The 23294-nt window shown below is 44.0% G+C and overlaps 1 long non-coding RNA gene across 1 annotated transcript in view; it reads left to right on the top strand.

Moving 5' to 3' along the window:
• LOC137307009 (uncharacterized) overlaps positions 1 to 22397 on the top strand; it is a 50379-nt gene extending 27982 nt beyond the window's left edge. The window contains exons 3-4 of the long non-coding RNA XR_010958985.1: positions 19205 to 19295; positions 22088 to 22397. This is a non-coding gene — a long non-coding RNA (uncharacterized lncRNA). The remainder of the gene's footprint in view (positions 1 to 19204; positions 19296 to 22087) is intronic.
• Positions 22398 to 23294: the final 897 nt, after the last annotated feature.

The raw sequence follows: 23294 nt of genomic DNA, 5'->3' as shown, positions 1-23294 counted from the left end.
TGAATCCCACACTCACACAGTACCAGAGACTGACAGATACAGAATGAATCCCACACTCACACACAGTACCAGAGGCTGACAGATGCAGAATGAATCCCACATTCACACACAGTACCAGAGACAGAGAGATACAGAATGAATCCCACACTCACACACAGTATCAGTGACTGACAGTTGCAGAATGAATCCCACACTCACACACAGTACCAGAGACTGACAGACACAGAATGAATCCCACACTCACACACAGTACCAGAGATTGACAGATACAGAATGAATCCCACACTCACACACAGAACCAGAGAATGACAGATACAGAATGAATCCCACACTAACACACAGTACCAGAGACTGACAGATACAGAATGAATCCCACACACACCCACAGTTCTAGAGACTGACAGATACAGAATGAATCCCACACTCACACACAGTACCAGAGATTGACAGATACAGAATGAATCCCACACTCACACACAGAACCAGAGAATGACAGATACAGAATGAATCCCACACTAACACACAGTACCAGAGACTGACAGATACAGAATGAATCCCACACACACCCACAGTTCTAGAGACTGACAGATACAGAATGAATCCCACACTCAAACACAGCACCAGAGACTGACAGATACAGAATTAATCCCACACTCACACACAGTACCAGAGACTGACAGACACAGAATGAATCCCACATTCACACACAGTACCAGAGACTGACAGATACAGAATGAAACCCACATTCTCACACAGGACCAGTGACTGACAGATGCAAAATGAATCCCACACTCAAACACAGTATCAAACAGTGACAAGTACAGAATGAATCCCACACTCACACACAGTACCAGAGACTGACAGATACAGAATGAATCCCACACTCACACACAGTACCAGAGAATGACAAATACAGAATGAATCCCACACCAACACACAGTACCAGAGACTGACAGATGCAGAATGAATCCCACACTCACACACAGGACCAGAGACTGACAGACACAGAATGAATCCCACACTCACACACAGTACCAGAGACTGACAGATACAGAATTAATCCCACTCTCACACACAGGACCAGAGACTGACAGATACAGAATGAATCCCACACTCACACACAGCACCAGAGACAGAGAGATACAGAATGAATCCCACACTCACACACAGTGTAAGAGACTTGCAGATACAGAATGAATCCCACACTCAAACACAGTACTAGAGACTGACAGATACAGAATGAATTTCACACTCACACACAGTACCAGCGACTGAAAGTTGCAGAATGAATCCCACATGCTCACACACAGTACCAGAGACTGACAGATACAGAATAAATCCCACACTCACACACAGTACCAGGAACTGACAGATACAGAATGAATCCCACACTCACACACAGGACCAGAGACTGACAGATACAGAATGAATCCCACACTCACACACAGTACCAGAGACTGACAGATACAGAATGAATCCCACATACTCACACACAGGACCAGAGACTGACAGATACAGAATGAATCCCACACTCACACACAGTACCAGATACTGACAGATACAGAATGAATCCCACTCTCACACACAGTACCATAGACTGACAGATACAGAATGAATCCCACACTAACACACAGAACCAGAGACTGACAGATACAGAATGAATCCCACACTCACACACAGTACCAGAGACTGACCGATACAGAATGAATCCAACACTCACACACAGTACCAGAGACTGACCGATACAGAGTGAATCCCACACTCACACACAGTACCAGAGAATGACAGATACAGAATGAATGCCACACTCACACACAGTATCAGAGAATGACAGATACAGAATGAATTACACACTCACACTCAGTACCAGAGACTGTCAGATGCAGAATGAATCCCACACTCACACACAGTATCAGAGACTGTCAGATGCAGAATGAATCCCACACTCACACACAGTACCAGAGACTGTCAGATACAGAATGAATCCCACACTCACACACAGTATGAGAGACTGACAGATACAGAATGAATCCCACACTCACACACAGTATGAGAGACTGACAGTTGCAGAATGAATCCCACATCCTCACACACAGTACCAGAGACTGACAGATACAGAATAAATCCCACACTCACACACAGTACCAGAGACTGACAGACACAGAATGAATCCCACACTCACACACAGGACAAGAGATTGACAGATACAGAATGAATCCCACACTCACACACAGTACCAGAGAATGACAGACACAGAATGAATCCCACACTCACACACAGGACCAGTGACTGACAGATGCAAAATGAATCCCACACTCAAACACAGTATCAAACAGTGACAAGTACAGAATGAATCCCACACTCACACACAGTACCAGAGACTGACAGATACAGAATGAATCCCACACTCAAACACAGCACCAGAGACTGACAGATACAGAATTAATCCCACACTCACACACAGTACCAGAGACTGACAGACACAGAATGAATCCCACATTCACACACAGTACCAGAGACTGACAGATACAGAATGAAACCCACATTCTCACACAGGACCAGTGACTGACAGATGCAAAATGAATCCCACACTCAAACACAGTATCAAACAGTGACAAGTACAGAATGAATCCCACACTCACACACAGTACCAGAGACTGACAGATACAGAATGAATCCCACACTCACACACAGTACCAGAGAATGACAAATACAGAATGAATCCCACACCAACACACAGTACCAGAGACTGACAGATGCAGAATGAATCCCACACTCACACACAGGACCAGAGACTGACAGACACAGAATGAATCCCACACTCACACACAGTACCAGAGACTGACAGATACAGAATTAATCCCACTCTCACACACAGGACCAGAGACTGACAGATACAGAATGAATCCCACACTCACACACAGCACCAGAGACAGAGAGATACAGAATGAATCCCACACTCACACACAGTGTAAGAGACTTGCAGATACAGAATGAATCCCACACTCAAACACAGTACTAGAGACTGACAGATACAGAATGAATTTCACACTCACACACAGTACCAGCGACTGAAAGTTGCAGAATGAATCCCACATGCTCACACACAGTACCAGAGACTGACAGATACAGAATAAATCCCACACTCACACACAGTACCAGGAACTGACAGATACAGAATGAATCCCACACTCACACACAGGACCAGAGACTGACAGATACAGAATGAATCCCACACTCACACACAGTACCAGAGACTGACAGATACAGAATGAATCCCACATACTCACACACAGCACCAGAGACTGACAGATACAGAATGAATCCCACACTCACACACAGTACCAGATACTGACAGATACAGAATGAATCCCACTCTCACACACAGTACCATAGACTGACAGATACAGAATGAATCCCACACTAACACACAGAACCAGAGACTGACAGATACAGAATGAATCCCACACTCACACACAGTACCAGAGACTGACCGATACAGAATGAATCCAACACTCACACACAGTACCAGAGACTGACCGATACAGAGTGAATCCCACACTCACACACAGTACCAGAGAATGACAGATACAGAATGAATGCCACACTCACACACAGTATCAGAGAATGACAGATACAGAATGAATCCCACACTCACACTCAGTACCAGAGACTGTCAGATGCAGAATGAATCCCACACTCACACACAGTATCAGAGACTGTCAGATGCAGAATGAATCCCACACTCACACACAGTACCAGAGACTGTCAGATACAGAATGAATCCCACACTCACACACAGTATGAGAGACTGACAGATACAGAATGAATCCCACACTCACACACAGTATGAGAGACTGACAGTTGCAGAATGAATCCCACATCCTCACACACAGTACCAGAGACTGACAGATACAGAATAAATCCCACACTCACACACAGTACCAGAGACTGACAGACACAGAATGAATCCCACACTCACACACAGGACAAGAGATTGACAGATACAGAATGAATCCCACACTCACACACAGCACCAGAGAATGACAGACACAGAATGAATCCCACACTCACACACAGTACCAGAGAATGACAGACACAGAATGAATCCCACACTCACACACAGTACCAGGAACTGACAGATACAGAATGAATCCAACACTCACATACAGTACCAGAGACAGACAGATACAGAATGAATCCCACACTCACACACAGCACCAGAGACTGACAGATCCAGAATGAATCCCACACTCACACACAGTACCAGAGACTGACAGATACAGAATGAATCCCACAATCCAAAACTGCAGCTGAGATTGACAGCAACAGAATGAATCCCACACTCACACAGTACCAGAGACTGACAGATACAGAATGAATCCCACACTCACACACAGTACCAGAGGCTGACAGATGCAGAATGAATCCCACATTCACACACAGTACCAGAGACAGAGAGATACAGAATGAATCCCACACTCACACACAGTACCAGTGACTGACAGTTGCAGAATGAATCCCACACTCACACACAGTACCAGAGACTGACAGACACAGAATGAATCCCACACTCACACACAGTACCAGAGATTGACAGATACAGAATGAATCCCACACTCACACACAGAACCAGAGAATGACAGATACAGAATGAATCCCACACTAACACACAGTACCAGAGACTGACAGATACAGAATGAATCCCACACACACCCACAGTTCCAGAGACTGACAGATACAGAATGAATCCCACACTCAAACACAGCACCAGAGACTGACAGATACAGAATTAATCCCACACTCACACACAGTACCAGAGACTGACAGACACAGAATGAATCCCACATTCACACACAGTACCAGAGACTGACAGATACAGAATGAAACCCACATTCTCACACAGGACCAGTGACTGACAGATGCAAAATGAATCCCACACTCAAACACAGTATCAAACAGTGACAAGTACAGAATGAATCCCACACTCACACACAGTACCAGAGACTGACAGATACAGAATGAATCCCACACTCACACACAGTACCAGAGAATGACAAATACAGAATGAATCCCACACCAACACACAGTACCAGAGACTGACAGATGCAGAATGAATCCCACACTCACACACAGGACCAGAGACTGACAGACACAGAATGAATCCCACACTCATACACAGTACCAGAGACTGACAGATACAGAATTAATCCCACTCTCACACACAGGACCAGAGACTGACAGATACAGAATGAATCCCACACTCACACACAGTGTAAGAGACTTGCAGATACAGAATGAATCCCACACTCAAACACAGTACTAGAGACTGACAGATACAGAATGAATTTCACACTCACACACAGTACCAGCGACTGAAAGTTGCAGAATGAATCCCACATGCTCACACACAGTACCAGAGACTGACAGATACAGAATAAATCCCACACTCACACACAGTACCAGGAACTGACAGATACAGAATGAATCCCACTCTCACACACAGTACCATAGACTGACAGATACAGAATGAATCCCACACTAACACACAGAACCAGAGACTGACAGATACAGAATGAATCCCACACTCACACACAGTACCAGAGACTGACCGATACAGAATGAATCCAACACTCACACACAGTACCAGAGACTGACCGATACAGAGTGAATCCCACACTCACACACAGTACCAGAGAATGACAGATACAGAATGAATGCCACACTCACACACAGTATCAGAGAATGACAGATACAGAATGAATCCCACACTCACACTCAGTACCAGAGACTGTCAGATGCAGAATGAATCCCACACTCACACACAGTATCAGAGACTGTCAGATGCAGAATGAATCCCACACTCACACACAGTACCAGAGACTGTCAGATACAGAATGAATCCCACACTCACACACAGTATGAGAGACTGACAGATACAGAATGAATCCCACACTCACACACAGTATGAGAGACTGACAGATACAGAATGAATCCCACACTCACACATCGTACCAGAGACTGACAGATAAAGAATGAATCCCACACTCACACACAGTATGAGAGACTGACAGATACAGAATGAATCCCACACTCACACACAGTATGAGAGACTGACAGTTGCAGAATGAATCCCACATGCTCACACACAGTCCCAGGAACTGACAGATACAGAATGAATCCCACACTCACACACACAACCAGAGACAGAGAGATACAGAATGAATCCCACACTCACACACAGTACCTGAGACTGACAGATGCAGAATGAATCCCACACTCACACACAGTACGAGAGACTGACAGGTGCAGAATGAATCCCACACTCACACACAGTACCAGAGACTGACAGATACAGAATTAATCCCACTCTCACACACAGGACCAGAGACTGACAGACACAGAATGAATCCCACACTCACACACAGGACCAGAGACTGACAGATACAGAATGAATCCCACACTCACATACAGTACCAGTGACTGACAGGTGCAGAATGAATCCCACACTCACACACAGTACCAGAGACTGACAGATACAGAATGAATCCCACACTCACACACAGTGTAAGAGACTTGCAGATACAGAATGAATCCCACACTCACACACAGTACTAGAGACTGACAGATACAGAATGAATTTCACACTCACACACAGTCCCAGCGACTGAAAGTTGCAGAATGAATCCCACATGCTCACACACAGTACCAGAGACTGACAGATACAAAATAAATCCCACACTCACACACAGTACCAGGAACTGACAGATACAGAATGAATCCCACACTCACACACAGTACCAGAGACTGACAGATACAGAATGAATCCCACATACTCACACACAGCACCAGAGACTGACAGATACAGAATGAATCCCACACTCACACACAGTACCAGATACTGACAGATACAGAATGAATCCCACACTCACACACAGTACCAGAGACTGACCGATACAGAATGAATCCCACACTCACACACAGTACCAGAGACTGACAGATACAGAATGAATCTCACATTCACACACAGTACCAGAGAATGACAGATACAGAATGAATCCCACACTCACACACAGTATCAGAGAATGACAGATACAGAATGAATCCCACACTCACACTCAGTACCAGAGACTGTCAGATACAGAATGAATCCCACACTCACACACAGTACCAGAGACTGACCGATACAGAATGAATCCCACACTCACACACAGTACCAGAGAATGACAGATACAGAATGAATCCCACACTCACACACAGTATCAGAGAATGACAGATACAGAATGAATCCCACACTCACACTCAGTTCCAGAGACTGTCAGATACAGAATGAATCCCACACTCACACACAGCATCAGAGACTGTCAGATGCAGAATGAATCCCACACTCACACACAGTATCAGAGACTGTCAGATGCAGAATGAATCCCACACTCACACACAGTATCAGAGACTGTCAGATGCAGAATGAATCCCACACTCACACACAGTACCAGAGACTGTCAGATACAGAATGAATCCCACACTCACACACAGTATGAGAGACTGACAGATACAGAATGAATCCCACACTCACACACAGTATGAGAGACTGACAGTTGCAGAATGAATCCCACGTGCTCACACACAGTCCCAGGAACTGACAGATACAGAATGAATCCCAAACTCACACACACAACCAGAGACAGAGAGATACAGAATGAATCCCATACTCACACACAGTACCTGAGACTGACAGATGCAGAATGAATCCCACACTCACACACAGGATCAGAGACTGACCGATACAGAATGAATCCCACACTCACACACAGTACGAGAGACTGCCAGATACAGAATGAATCCCACACTCAAACACAGTACCAGCGACTGACAGATAAAGAATGAATCCCACACTCAAACACAGTACCAGCGACTGAAAGTTGCAGAATGAATCCCACATCCTCAGACACAGTACCAGAGACTGACAGATACAGAATAAATCCCACACTCACACACAGTACCAGGAACTGACAGATACAGAATGAATCCCACACTCACACACAGTACCAGAGACTGACAGATACAGAATGAATCCCACACTCACACACAGTACCAGAGACAGAGAGATACAGAATGAAGCCCATCCTCACACACAGGCCCAGAGGCTGACAGATGCAGAATGAATCCCACACTCACACATCGTACCAGAGACAGAGAGATACAGAATGAATCCCACACTCACACACAGGATCAGAGACTGACCGATACAGAATGAATCCCACACTCACACACAGTACGAGAGACTGCCAGATACAGAATTAATCCCACACTCACACATCGTACCAGAGACTGACAGATAAAGAATGAATCCCACACTCAAACACAGTACCAGCGACTGAAAGTTGCAGAATGAATCCCACATCCTCAGACACAGTACCAGAGACTGACAGATACAGAATAAATCCCACACTCACACACAGTACCAGGAACTGACAGATACAGAATGAATCCCACACTCACACACAGTACCAGAGACTGACAGATACAGAATGAATCCCACACTCACACACAGTACCAGAGACAGAGAGATACAGAATGAAGCCCATCCTCACACACAGGCCCAGAGGCTGACAGATGCAGAATGAATCCCACACTCACACATCGTACCAGAGACAGAGAGATACAGAATGAATCCCACACTCACACACAGTACCAGTGACTGACAGTTGCAGAATGAATCCCACACTCACACACAGTACCAGAGACTGACAGATACAGAATGAATCCCACACTCACACACAGTATGAGAGACTGACAGATGCAGAATGAATCCCATACTCACACACAGGACCAGAGACTGACAGATACAGAATGAATCCCACACTCACACACAGTACCAGAGATTGACAGATACAGAATGAATCCCACACGCACAAACAGTACCAGAGACTGACAGATACAGAATGAATCCCACACTCACACACAGTACCAGAGACAGAGAGATACAGAATGAATCCCACACTCACATGCAGTACCAGAGACTGACAGATACAGAATGAATCCCATGCTCACACACAGTACCAGAGACTGACAGATACAGAATGAATCCCACACTCCAAAACTGCAGCTGAGATTGACAGCAACAGAATGAATCCCACACTCACACACAGTACCAGAGACTGACAGTTGCAGAATGAATCCCACACTCACACACAGTACCAAAGACTGACAGATACAGAATGAATCCCACACTCACACACAGTGCCAGAGACTGACAGATACAGAATGAATCCCATACTCACACACAGTACCAGAGACTGACAGATACAGAATGAATCCCACACTCACACACAGTACCAGAGATTGACAGATACAGAATGAATCCCACACTCACACACAGTACCAGAGAATGACAGATGCAGAATGAATCCCACACTCACACACAGTATGAGAGACTGACAGATACAGAATGAATCCCACACTCACACACAGTACCAGAGACTGACAGATACAGAAAGAATCGCACACTCACACACAGTACCAGGAACTGACAGATACAGAATGAATCCCACATTCACACACAGTACCAGGAACTGACAGATACAGAATGAATCCCACATTCACACACAGGACCAGAGACTGACAGATACAGAATGAATCCCACATACTCACACACAGCACCAGAGACTGCAGATACAGAATGAATCCCACACTCACACACAGTACCAGAGACTGACAGATACAGAATGAATCCCACTCTCACACACAGCACCAGAGACTGACAGATACAGAATGAATTTCACACTCACACACAGTACCAGCGACTGAAAGTTGCAGAATGAATCCCACACACTCACACACAGTACCAGAGACTGACAGATACAGAATAAATCCCACACTCACACACAGTACCAGGAACTGACAGATACAGAATGAATCCCACACTCACACACAGTACCAGAGACTGACAGATACAGAATGAATCCCACACTCACACACAGTACCAGAGACAGAGAAATACAGAATGAATCCCACACTCACACACAGTACCAGAGATTGACAGATACAGAATGAATCCCACACTGACATACAGTACCAGTGACTGACAGATACAGAATGAATCCCACACTCACACACAGTGTAAGAGACTTGCAGATACAGAATGAATCCCACACTCACACACAGTACCAGAGACTGTCAGATACAGAATGAATCCCACACTCACATACAGTACCAGTGACTGACAGGTGCAGAATGAATCCCACACTCACACACAGTACCAGAGACTGACCGATACAGAATCAATCCCACACTCACACACAGTACCAGAGAATGACAGATACAGAATGAATCCCACACTCACACACAGTACCAGAGACTGTCAGATACAGAATGAATCCCACACTCACACACAGCATCAGAGGCTGTCAGATGCAGAATGAATCCCACACTCACACACAGTATCAGAGACTGTCAGATGCAGAATGAATCCCACAATCACACACAGTATCAGAGACTGTCAGATGCAGAATGAATCCCACAATCACACACAGTATGAGAGACTGACAGTTGCAGAATGAATCCCACATGCTCACACACAGTCCCAGGAACTGACAGATGCAGAATGAATCCCACACTCACACACACAACCAGAGACAGAGAGATGCAGAATGAATCCCACACTCACACACAGGATCAGAGACTGACCGATACAGAATGAATCCCACACTCACATACAGCACCAGAGACAGAGAGTTACAGAGTTAATACCACACTCACACACAGTACCAGTGACTGAAAGTTGCAGAATGAATCCCACATCCTCACACACAGTACCAGAGACTGACAGATGCAGAATAAATCCCACGCTCACACACAGTACCAGGAACTGACAGATACAGAATGAATCCCACACTCACACACAGGCCCAGAGGCTGACAGATGCAGAATGAATCCCACACTCACACACAGTACCAGTGACTGACAGTTGCAGAATGAATCCCACACTCACACATCGTACCAGAGACAGAGAGATACAGAATGAATCCCACACTCACACACAGTACCAGTGACTGACAGTTGCAGAATGAATCCCACACTCACACACAGTACCAGAGACTGACAGATTCAGAATAAATCCCACACTAACACACAGTACCAGAGACTGACAGATACAGAATGAATCCCACACTCACACACAGTACCAGAGACAGAGAGGTACAGAATGAAGCCCATACTCACACACAGGCCGAGAGGCTGACAGATGCAGAATGAATCCCACACTCACACATCGTACCAGAGACTTACAGATACAGAATGAATCCCACACTCACATACAGTACCAGAGACTGACAGATACAGAATGAATCCCACACTCACACACAGTACCAGAGACAGAGAGATACAGAATGAATCCCACACTCACATGCAGTACCAGAGACTGACAGATACAGAATGAATCCCATGCTCACACACAGTACCAGAGACTGACAGATACAGAATGAATCCCACAGTCCAAAACTGCAGCTGAGATTGACAGCAACAGAATGAATCCCACACTCACACACAGTACCAGAGACTGACAGATACAGAATGAATCCCATACTCACACACAGTACCAGAGACTGACAGATACAGAATGAATCCCACACTCACACACAGTACCAGAGATTGACAGATACAGAATGAATCCCACACTCACACACAGTACCAGAGAATGACAGATGCAGAATGAATCCCACACTCACACACAGCATGAGTGACTGACAGATACAGAATGAATCCCACACTCACACAAGGTACCAGAGACTGACAGATACAGAATGAATCCCACACTTACATACTGTACCAGAGACTGACCGATACAGAATGAATCGCACACTCACAAACAGTACCAGAGACTGACAGATACAGAATGAATCCCACACTCACACACAGTACCAGAGACTGACAGATACAGAATGAATCCCACACTAACACACAGTACCAGAGACTGACAGATACAGAATGAATCCCACACTCACACACAGGACCAGAGACTGACAGATACAGAATGAATCCCACACTCACACACAGTACCAGAGACTGACAGATACAGAATGAATCCCACACTCACACACAGTACCAGTGACTGACAGGTGCAGAATGAATCCCACACTCACACACAGTACCAGAGACTGACCGATACAGAATGAATCCCACACTCACACACAGTACCAGAGACTGACCGATACAGAATGAATCCCACACTCACACACAGTACCAGAGAATGACAGATACAGAATGAATCCCACACTCACACACAGTATCAGAGACTGTCAGATGCAGAATGAATCCCACACTCACACACAGTACCAGAGACTGTCAGATGCAGAATGATTCCCACACTCACACACAGTACCAGAGACTGTCAGATACAGAATGAATCCCACACTCACACACAGTATGAGAGACTGACAGATACAGAATGAATCCCACACTCACACACAGTATGAGAGACTGACAGTTGCAGAATGAATCCCACATGCTCACACACAGTCCCAGGAACTGACAGATACAGAATGAATCCCACACTCACACACACAACCAGAGACAGAGAGATACAGAATGAATCCCATACTCACACACAGTACCTGAGACTGACAGATGCAGAATGAATCCCACACTCACACACAGGATCAGAGACTGACCGATACAGAATGAATCCCACACTCACACACAGTACGAGAGACTGCCAGATACAGAATGAATCCCACACTCACACACAGCACCAGAGACAGAGAGATACAGAGTGAATACCACACTCACACACAGCATCAGAGACTGTCAGATGCAGAATGAATCCCACATGCTCACACACAGTCCCAGGAACTGACAGATACAGAATGAATCCCACACTCACACACACAACCAGAGACAGAGAGATGCAGAATGAATCCCACACTCACACACAGGATCAGAGACTGACCGATCCAGAATGAATCCCACACTCACACACAGTACGAGAGACTGCCAGATACAGAATGAATCCCACATTCACACACAGCACCAGAGACAGAGAGATACAGAATGAATCCCACACTCACACGCAGTACCAGAGACAGAGAGATACAGAATGAATCCCACATACTCACACACAGCACCAGAGACTGACAGATACAGAATGAATCCCACACTCACACACAGTACCAGAGACTGACAGATACAGAATGAATCCCACTCTCACACACAGTACCAGAGTCTGACAGATACAGAATGAATCCCACACTAACACACAGAACCAGAGACTGACAGATACAGAATGAATCCCACACTCACATACAGTACCAGTGACTGACAGGTGCAGAATGAATCCCACACTCACACACAGTACCAGAGACTGACAGATGCAGAATGAATCCCACACTCACACACAGGATCAGAGACTGACCGATACAGAATGAATCCCACACTCACACACAGTATGAGAGACTGCCAGATACAGAATGAATCCCACACTCACACACAGCACCAGAGACAGAGAGATACAGAGTGAATACCACACTCACACACAGCATCAGAGACTGTCAGATGCAGAATGAATCCCACACTCACACACAGTATCAGAGACTGTCAGATGCAGAATGAATCCCACACTCACACACAGTACCAGAGACTGTCAGATGCAGAATGAATCCCACACTCACACACAGTACCAGAGACTGTCAGATACAGAATGAATCCCACACTCACACACAGTATGAGAGACTGACAGATACAGAATGAATCCCAAACTCACACACAGTACGAGAGACTGACAGTTGCAGAATGAATCCCACATGCTCACACACAGTCCCAGGAACTGACAGATACAGAATGAATCCCACACTCACACACACAACCAGAGACAGAGAGATGCAGAATGAATCCCACACTCACACACAGGATCAGAGACTGACCGATACAGAATGAATCCCACACTCACACACAGTACGAGAGACTGCCAGATACAGAATGAATCCCACACTCACACACAGCACCAGAGACAGAGAGATGCAGAGTGAATCCCACACTCACACATCGTACCAGAGACTGACAGATACAGAATGAATCCTGCACTCACACACAGTCACAGGAACTGACAGATACAGAATGAATCCCACATTCACACACAGCACCAGAGACAGAGAGATACAGAATGAATCCCACACTCACACACAGTACCAGAGACAGAGAGATACAGAATGAATCCCATACTCACACACAGTACCAGTGACTGACAGTTGCAGAATGAATCCCACATACTCACACACAGCTGAGTTCGGATCGGTCAATGCCCTGTGGGTGGCGGAGAGGGCCCAGGCGCTATGTGGCCGGGTCCTGCTCCGACTTCTTGTGTTCTTTAGATTTGTGGTTGGGATCAGATCAGCCATGATCTTATTGAATGGCGGAGCAGGCTCGAGGGGCCGATTGGCCTACTCCTGCTCCAATTTCTTATGTTCTTATGTTCTTATGTTCACAGTACCAGCGACTGACAGATAAAGAATGAATCCCACACTTCCCTGCCACACCAGTTTCTGACAGATACAGAATGAATCCCTCAATCACAAATAGTACCAATGACTGACAGACACAGAATGAATCCCATACGCACACACAGTACCAGAGACTGAAAGACGCAGAATGCATCCCACACTCACATACAGTACCAGAGGCTGACAGATGCAGAATTAATCCCACACTCACACACCGTACCAATGACTGACAGACAAAGAATGAATCCCATACGCACACACAGTACCAGAGACTGACAGGTACAGAATGAATCCCACACTCACACACAGTACCAGAGGCTGACAGATACAGAATGAATCCCACAATCACACACAGCACCAGAGACTGACCGATACAGAATGAATCCCACACTCACACACAGTTCCAGAGACTGACAGATACGGAATGAATTCCGAACTCAAACACAGTAACAGAGACTGACAGATACAGAATGAATCCCAAATTCACACACAGTACCAGCGACTGACAGATACAGAATGAATCCCACACTTGTCTACAGCACCAGAGACTGACTGATACAGAATGAATCCCACACTCACATACAGTACCAGAGGCTGACAGATGCAGAATTAATCCCACACTCACACATCGTACCAGTGACGGACCGACACAGAATGAATCCCAAATTCACACACAGTACCAGCGACTGACAGATACAGAATGAATCCCTCAATCACATACAGGAGCAGAGACTGACAGACACAGAATGAATCCCACATTCTCACACAGTACCAGGGACTGACAGATACAGAATGAATCCAACACTGCAAAACTGTAGCTCAGATTGACAGCTACAGAATGAATCCCACACTCACACACAGTACCAGAGACTGACAGAGACAGAATAAATCCCACAATCACATGCAGTACCAGAGACTGACAGATGCAGAATGAATCCCACACTCACACACATTCCCAGAGACTGACAGATACAGAATGAATCCCACACTCACACACATTCCCAGAGACTGACAGATGCAGAATGAATCCCACACTCACACACAGTACCAGGGACTGACAGATACAGAATGAATCCAACACTGCAAAACTGTAGCTCAGATTGACAGCTACAGAATGAATCCCACACTCACACACAGTACCAGAGACTGACAGAGACAGAATAAATCCCACAATCACATGCAGTACCAGAGACTGACAGATGCAGAATGAATCCTACACTCACACACAGTACCAGAGACTGACAGACACAGAATGAATCCATCACTTATATGTAGTACCCCATGAGACTGACAGATGCAGAATATACCTCATGCTCACAAACAGTACCAGAGACTGACAGATCCAGAATGAATCCCACACTCATATTACTGCAGACTGAGCTGCACATTACTTACCAGTCCAATAAATCTCATCGTGTCAGATTGAAAGATACAGTATCAATTCCATTGGTGCAGACTGAGCTGCACATTATAAACCACTACAAAAAAACTGATACAGATTCAGACTGAAATATACAGTATTCTATTGATGCAGACTGATCTCCACATTATATACAAGTTCAAAAATGTCACCATATCAGTTTGGAAGACGCACAAATTCACAATTGTGTTCCCGTCGAGACAGATGTAATAGAAGTCTAAAAATAGATGCCCACATTATCTGATTATATTCTGCAGCATTACATTTTAAAATATATCATTATCTTCCAATTAAAGACAGTGAAAAATAGTCATACATTAATGTATTAAAGATACAGTTTTGAATGCCATACTGTAAACGGAGATACAAATTAGATACAGATAAAGAATGAATCTCACACTTTGATAGAGTGCCAGAGACTGACATTTTGAATGAATCCCGAACACATACAATGTACCAGCGACTGACAGATTCAAAATGATTCCCACACTCACACAGTGTAGCTCAGACTGACAGATACAGAATTTATATCACTCACATACAGCATCAGAAATTGATAGATACAGAATGAATGTCTCACCCACACACAATACCAGAGACTGACAGATACAGAATGAATCCCACACTCACACACAGTACCAGAGACTGACAGATACAGAATGAATCGAACACTCACACACAAAACTACAGACTGACAGATACAGAATGAATCCCACACTCACACACAGTACCAGAGACTGACAGATACAGAATGAATCCCACACTCACACAGTACCAGAGACTGACAGATACAGAATGAATCCCACACTCACACACAGTACCAGAGACTGACAGATACAGAATGAATCCCACACTCACACACAGTACCAGAGACTGACAGATACTTAATGAATCCCACAATCACACACAGTACCAGAGATTTACAGATACAGAATGAATTCCACACTCACACACAGTACCAGAGACTGACAGATACTTAATGAATCCCACAATCACACACAGTACCAGAGATTGACAGATACAGAATGAATCCCACACTCACACACAGTACCAGAGACTGACAGATACTGAATGAATCCCACAATCACACACAGTACCAGAGATTGACAGATACAGAATGAATCCCACACTCACACACAGTACCAGAGACTGACAGATACAGAATGAATCTAACACTTACACACACTACTCCAGACTGACAGATGCAGAATGAATCCCACACCCACATTGAGTAAAGAAAATCGACAAGTGTATCCATATTAACAAATTAAATACTGGACAAAGAACTGTATATATTTTAAAGTATTAAAGGTGCAGTTTCAAATAAGATACTTTAAACTGAAATAAGAATGTGGAATGAATTCAGACCTGCACATTGTCTCAGTCACTGAATTACAGAATGAATCCCTCACTGAGATAAAGTAGCAGAGAATAGCAGATACAGAATGAATCCCACACTCACATATAGCACCAGAGACTGACAGATACAGAATGTATCTCACACTCACATTACTGCAGACTGAGCTACACATTACATACCAGTCCAAAAATCTCATAGGGTCAGATTGAAAGATACAGTATCAATTCCATTGGTGCAGACTGAGCTACATATCCGATATATTGGGAAATACTTGTGTTATACTGAGAGAAGCATTATCAATACCATTGGTACAGACTGAGCTACACATTACATACCAGTCCAAAAATCAAATAAATGATCAGACTGGAAGATATAGTTTAAATTCTATTCGCACCGCCTGAGCTAAACATTATATAACAGTCCAACAATGTCATACAATATTAGACTGAAAGATAGAGTGTCAATTCCATGAGCACAGACTGAGCTATGTGTTACTCACCAGTCCAAAAACCTCATACAGTGTTAGACTCAGATACAGAATTAATCCCATTATTGCAGACTGAGCAACACATTACATACCAGTCCAGTAATGTCACCGTGAACAGATTGAAAGGTACATTATCATTCCCAATCGAGTTCAGAGATTAAGATATAATACTACTCCAAAACTCACACACGTTGATTGAAGAAAATCGAAAAATGTATCCATATTAATAAATTAAATACTTGACGAAGAACTGTGTTTCATTTGAAATGGTAAAGACACAGATACCAGAGACAGACAGATACACAATAAACCCCACTCTCATACACAGTACCTGATTTTTTACTCTCGTATTTTTGCACTTTTTAACCGTGAAAAATGAAGACAATTTATTCATAATAACGTTTTTGTTTCACTCATTCAATAGTTGTGAATTTGCCCCATTATATTTCACTGTACATTGCGCAGTATTTCTCTCTGATTTCTCAGGACACGATTTACATTGTTCCTCTCCCCCATTTAGACTCTTACTTTCCAAGCAGTATGTGGCCTCCTTATTTCCCCGAGCGAAATGCAGCACCGCAAACCTTTCGATATTGAAATTCACTGGCCATTTACACAGCCGTTCAGCAAGTTTATTTTGCCGCTGTCTTCCTCAGTATTGACGATACCCCCGAAATCAACTACAAGAATTTAACACAGCATTACAGCTAATGTTTGGTGTAGCAAAATGTACTTGCAGCTCGTCTCCATTCCCAGTTTTTCTAAATCCCACTCGTGCAATATAATGTGAAGAATTAGTTTCTGTTCTGTCCCTCTCTCATCTGCAAACTTCACTGTCCCGGGGTTTGGGGACATCTACTGGCCGGAAGCAGAACTGCAACAGTTCGGAACAAATTGCTGAAACCGGACAATGTGCAGTGTGAGCGTGTTTGTGATTGGTGGCAGGTACTAAATCTGATTTTTTAAACCTGCGCATTAACCTTTAGTGTTTGTTATTGAACAGTAAACAGAGCCGGACAGTAAGGATATGGGGAGTTATACAAAGAGCATCTATGGCAGACATCAGGTGAGAAGGTTGAAGGACACATTTCAAACAGCGTCTGTTTTGTTTCGGTTCAATGGTTTGTCCCAAGGGAGTGGGAAACAGAAATCTGATATGTTCAAAGGTCCCCGGCCCATCGGGTAGTCCCATTCATGGATCAGTGCAGGGGTTGGGTTGTGTCTGGATGTCACTAAATTGTTGCAAAACAGCCCAACACACCTGGTGTGCAGAAGCTGAGAGCTGCAGTACTGCAGTGGAGTCAGACACTGACACTGTTTGTATCACTGGTTTTCATTTGTGGATATTACAATGATTATTAACAGAGAGATTCAATTGATCACTTTTGTATTTTCTACTTCACCTGTTCTTGAGTTACAAGAGATACTTTTTCTTCCGACAGTCAAATCCTTGAAGGACCCAGAATCAGTGTGATGTTTACTCCACCCGAGGCACAAGGAACAGTCAGTGCAGCCAGCTCCTTCTCACACACAGTAAGTACATTATCACTCACAGAGCACAGAGACACAGACAGGTCATCAGTCCCACAGTCTCAGACAGCAGAAATAGTCAGTCCCACACTGATCCCAATCCAACAGTGAAACAGAGCAGGAGAGACAGATGTAATTTCCATTTCACAACGATTCATTACAGCTGACCGGCAGATAAATAATTTCCAGTCCAAAATCACACCCAGTATCAGATTGAAAGGCACTCTGTCAATCTCACATTAGTTCAGCCTTAGCTACAAATTAAATACCAGATAGAACTGACACATTGGACTGATTGATAGGTACAGAATGAATCACAATCATGCACCCCAAGATTCAAATTAAATACCAGCCCACAACTCACACACATTATGAGTTTAAAGATGCAGTATTCATGCCACTATTGTACACTGAGATACAAATTAGATACCAGTTCAGATGTTAACCATATTTGACTCACATATATGTCCAAAAACCTCAGTGTCAGAATGAAATGTACAGTTTCAATTCCTTTACTGCAGACTGAGGTACACATTAGATACCAGTCCAAAATTCTCATACAGTATAAGACTGAAAGAGAGAGTATCAACCCCATTAGTGCAGACTGAGCAACACATCACATACCAGCCCAAAAATCACAGTGTCAGGTTGAAAGATACAGTATTAATTCAATTAATGCAGATTGAGTTCCACATTATATACCAGTCCAAAATTCGCATAAAGTAACATACTGGAAGATACAGTATCCGTCCCATTAGTGCAGACTGAGATACACATTAGTTACCTGTCCAAAAATCACATTTTGTCAAACTGAAATGCAGAGTATCAATTCCATTACTGCAGATAGAGGTTTACATTAGATACCTGTCCAAAAATCGAGTATAATATCAGACTGAAAGATATAGTATCGATTTGATTCGTACAGACTGACCTACACGTTACATACCAGTATAAAATCTCACACAGTATCAGACGGGAAGATACATTATCAATCCCATTAGTGCAGACTGAGGTATACATTAGATACCAGTCCAAAAGTCACATTCAGTGTCAAATTGAAAGATACAGTATCAATTCCATTAGTGCAGACTGAACGAGCACCAGAGACTGACAGATACAGAATGAATCCCACACTCACACACAGTACCAGAGACTGACAGATACAGAATGAATCCCACACTCACACACAGTATCAGAGACTGACAGATACAGAATGAATCCCCACACTCACACACATTCCCAGAGATTGACAGATACAGAATTAATCCCACACTCACAGACTGTGCTGGAGACTGACAGACTGAGAATTAATCTCACACTCACATACAATCTGACACCTACTGGCCATAAGTGAGAACTGTAACAGAGTGGAATAAATTCACATCATCTGTCGTTGTTGCAGATTCAGGACAATGTGCAATGTGAGGAAATAGTTTCTCTCTGTAACTTCTACTCTCATATTTTTTCATATTTTGTCAGTGAAAAATGAGACAATTGATTCATAATAAAGTTTTTGTTTTGCTCATTCGAAAGTTGCCCCATTATATTTCACTCTGCATTGCACAATATTTCTGTCTGATTTCTCAGGACACGATTTATATTAATTCAAATAAACCGAACTGAAACACAAATAAAAACTGAGCGCAAAGTTTGAACGGAGACCGTCAAAAGTGAAAGGGATAAAATATAGAAAAAATTAAAACCGAAAATGCTGGAAAGACTCAGCAGGTCCGGCAGCATCTGTGGAGAAGGGAAGCTCAGGTTAACGGTTCAGGACTATGACCCTTCTATAGATCAGAAAGGTTAATTAGACATAATTTAAAAAAGGAACGGGAATCAGCAGAGGGAAAAACTTCTGAAAATCAATTAATTTCACGGAATCCGAGCAATTGTGTCCCGTATCCACCGGACAGATCAGGGCAAGTAATAATACAAAGGAACAGAGTTAAATTCAACTTTATGGTGGAAATAAATGAATTTTAATATTATTTTTTGTATAAATTAGACCCGTTTGTGTTTTGGAAACATTGTCCCTCTGAGCATCATCAAATTCAGTTCCAGTCTTGGTGTTTCTGAATTCAGCGTGCTGGGATTCAAACCTGTTGGAATTAACTGCTTGGAAGGCAGCTATACTCACCATTATAGCGCCTTATTTCACCAGGAGGGAGAAGTCGAGTGTTTCTGTGGAGTTTCGGACTGAATTGCTCCCTTTGGGTTTCTGGCACTTTAATCATAGACAATAAATAGTTCCCAAACATCAGCCCCTGAACAGACACAACAAGCTGGTGGAATTTCTCATTCATAGATATTAAATAAGAGGATGGCAAAAGCGAATAGGAAGAGGCTCGGAAGAAGTCACCAAAACAATTAGGGAAGCAAACAGGAACCAGGAAATCAAATTATCAGGGAATATAAAAATAAATAGTAAATTATTCCACAGATACAAAAATAACAAAAGGAAAATCAGAATTGCTTGAGTGATGCACAAGATAAACTCACAGGTAACATCAGCGAAATGACAGCAATATTGAATTATTACTTTGCCTCAGTATTTACCCGAGAGATTAACAGGGTGAATATGATATTGGAGGAAGAGATCAATAAAGATATAAAGACATTTAAGTTCGAAAGGGTGGTTAAACTCCCGGTCCAGATGGATTGCACCCGCACATATTAAATGAAGCAAAGGAAGAGATAGCAGATGCAATGTTACATGTGTAGGAAAAATCATCACAAGAAGGAATAGTGACAGAGGACTGGATGACAGCTAATGTGATTCTTATATTTTAATACAGGAGATAGAACAAGTCCAGGGAACTATGGACCAGTTAACTAAAGGTCGGTGGTCGGATTGATCATGGAATCTTTTACTCAATGATGCAATAGAAAAACATCTCGAAACCGAAAATATAATAAAGAATAGTCAGCACGGATTTCAGAAAGGGAAGGTTTAACAGTTTGGCCAAAGGTTTGACAGTTTAAATTACAGTTCAACATAACTTATTTGCTTTTCAATTCTATTCCTCTGGAAATAAACCACAGTGCTGTGTTTGCTTTTTTATGGCCTCATCATCCTGTGCTGCTACTTTTAATGATTTGTCAATCTGTACCCCGAAATCCCTTTGCTCTTTTACCCCATTTGGACTCTTATTTTCCAAGCAGTATGTGGCCTCCTTATTCCCCCAAGCAAAATGCACCACCTCACACCTTTCAATATGGAAATTCAATGGCCATTTACACCGCCTTTCAGCAAGCTGATTAAAGTCGTCTTGTATTTTGTTGCAATCTTCCTCGGTATGGACAATACCCCCTAAATTAATTGCAAGAATTTAACACACCATTACAACGAAGGTTTCGTCTAACAAAATGTACTTGCAGCTCGTCTTCATTCCCAGTTTTTCTAAATCCCACTCGTGCAATATAATGTGAAGAATTAGTTTCTGTTCTCTCCCTCTCTCATCTTCAAACTTCACTGTCCCGGGGTTCGGGCTGCTCCTGCACACTCTCCAATTCCTCGCCCTCGTCTCTCGCCCGGACACGCCCTGGCGTACCATCCTGCCGTCCGGCGGAGGCGGGGGTCCCCAATGGAGGGCTCTCTACTCAGGGATCCTCCCGTGTTACATCGGGGATCTGGGGTGGAGGGTGTTGCACGGAGCAGTCGCGTCCAATAGGCGTTTACGCCATTTCACGGACGCCCAGGCCGCCTGCAATTTCTGCGGCCTGGAGGAGTCCGTGTTTCACTTGTTCACCGGGTGTGGGAGACTGCAGCCCCTGTTTGATTATTTGGAGGGGCTGCTCCTGAAGTTCTGGCTGCACTTCAGCCCCACGCTCCTGATCTTTGGCCGCCCGGTGAGGAGGGGGGCGGGCAGGTCGGTGGACGTCCTCGTGGGCCTGCTCCTGGGCCTGTCCAAGGTGGCCATCCACAGGTCCAGGTTGCTCGGGGCCCGTGGGGGCGGTCGCTCGGCCTGTCTGCCTCTCTTCCGCGGAATGCTCGGTGCCCGG

This window comes from Heptranchias perlo, chromosome X, assembly GCF_035084215.1.
Source record: "Heptranchias perlo isolate sHepPer1 chromosome X, sHepPer1.hap1, whole genome shotgun sequence".
In the NCBI taxonomy this organism is placed as follows: domain Eukaryota; kingdom Metazoa; phylum Chordata; class Chondrichthyes; order Hexanchiformes; family Hexanchidae; genus Heptranchias; species Heptranchias perlo.
The sequence above is the reverse complement of the archived record's forward strand: the minus strand, read 5'-3'. Positions and strand labels throughout refer to the sequence as shown.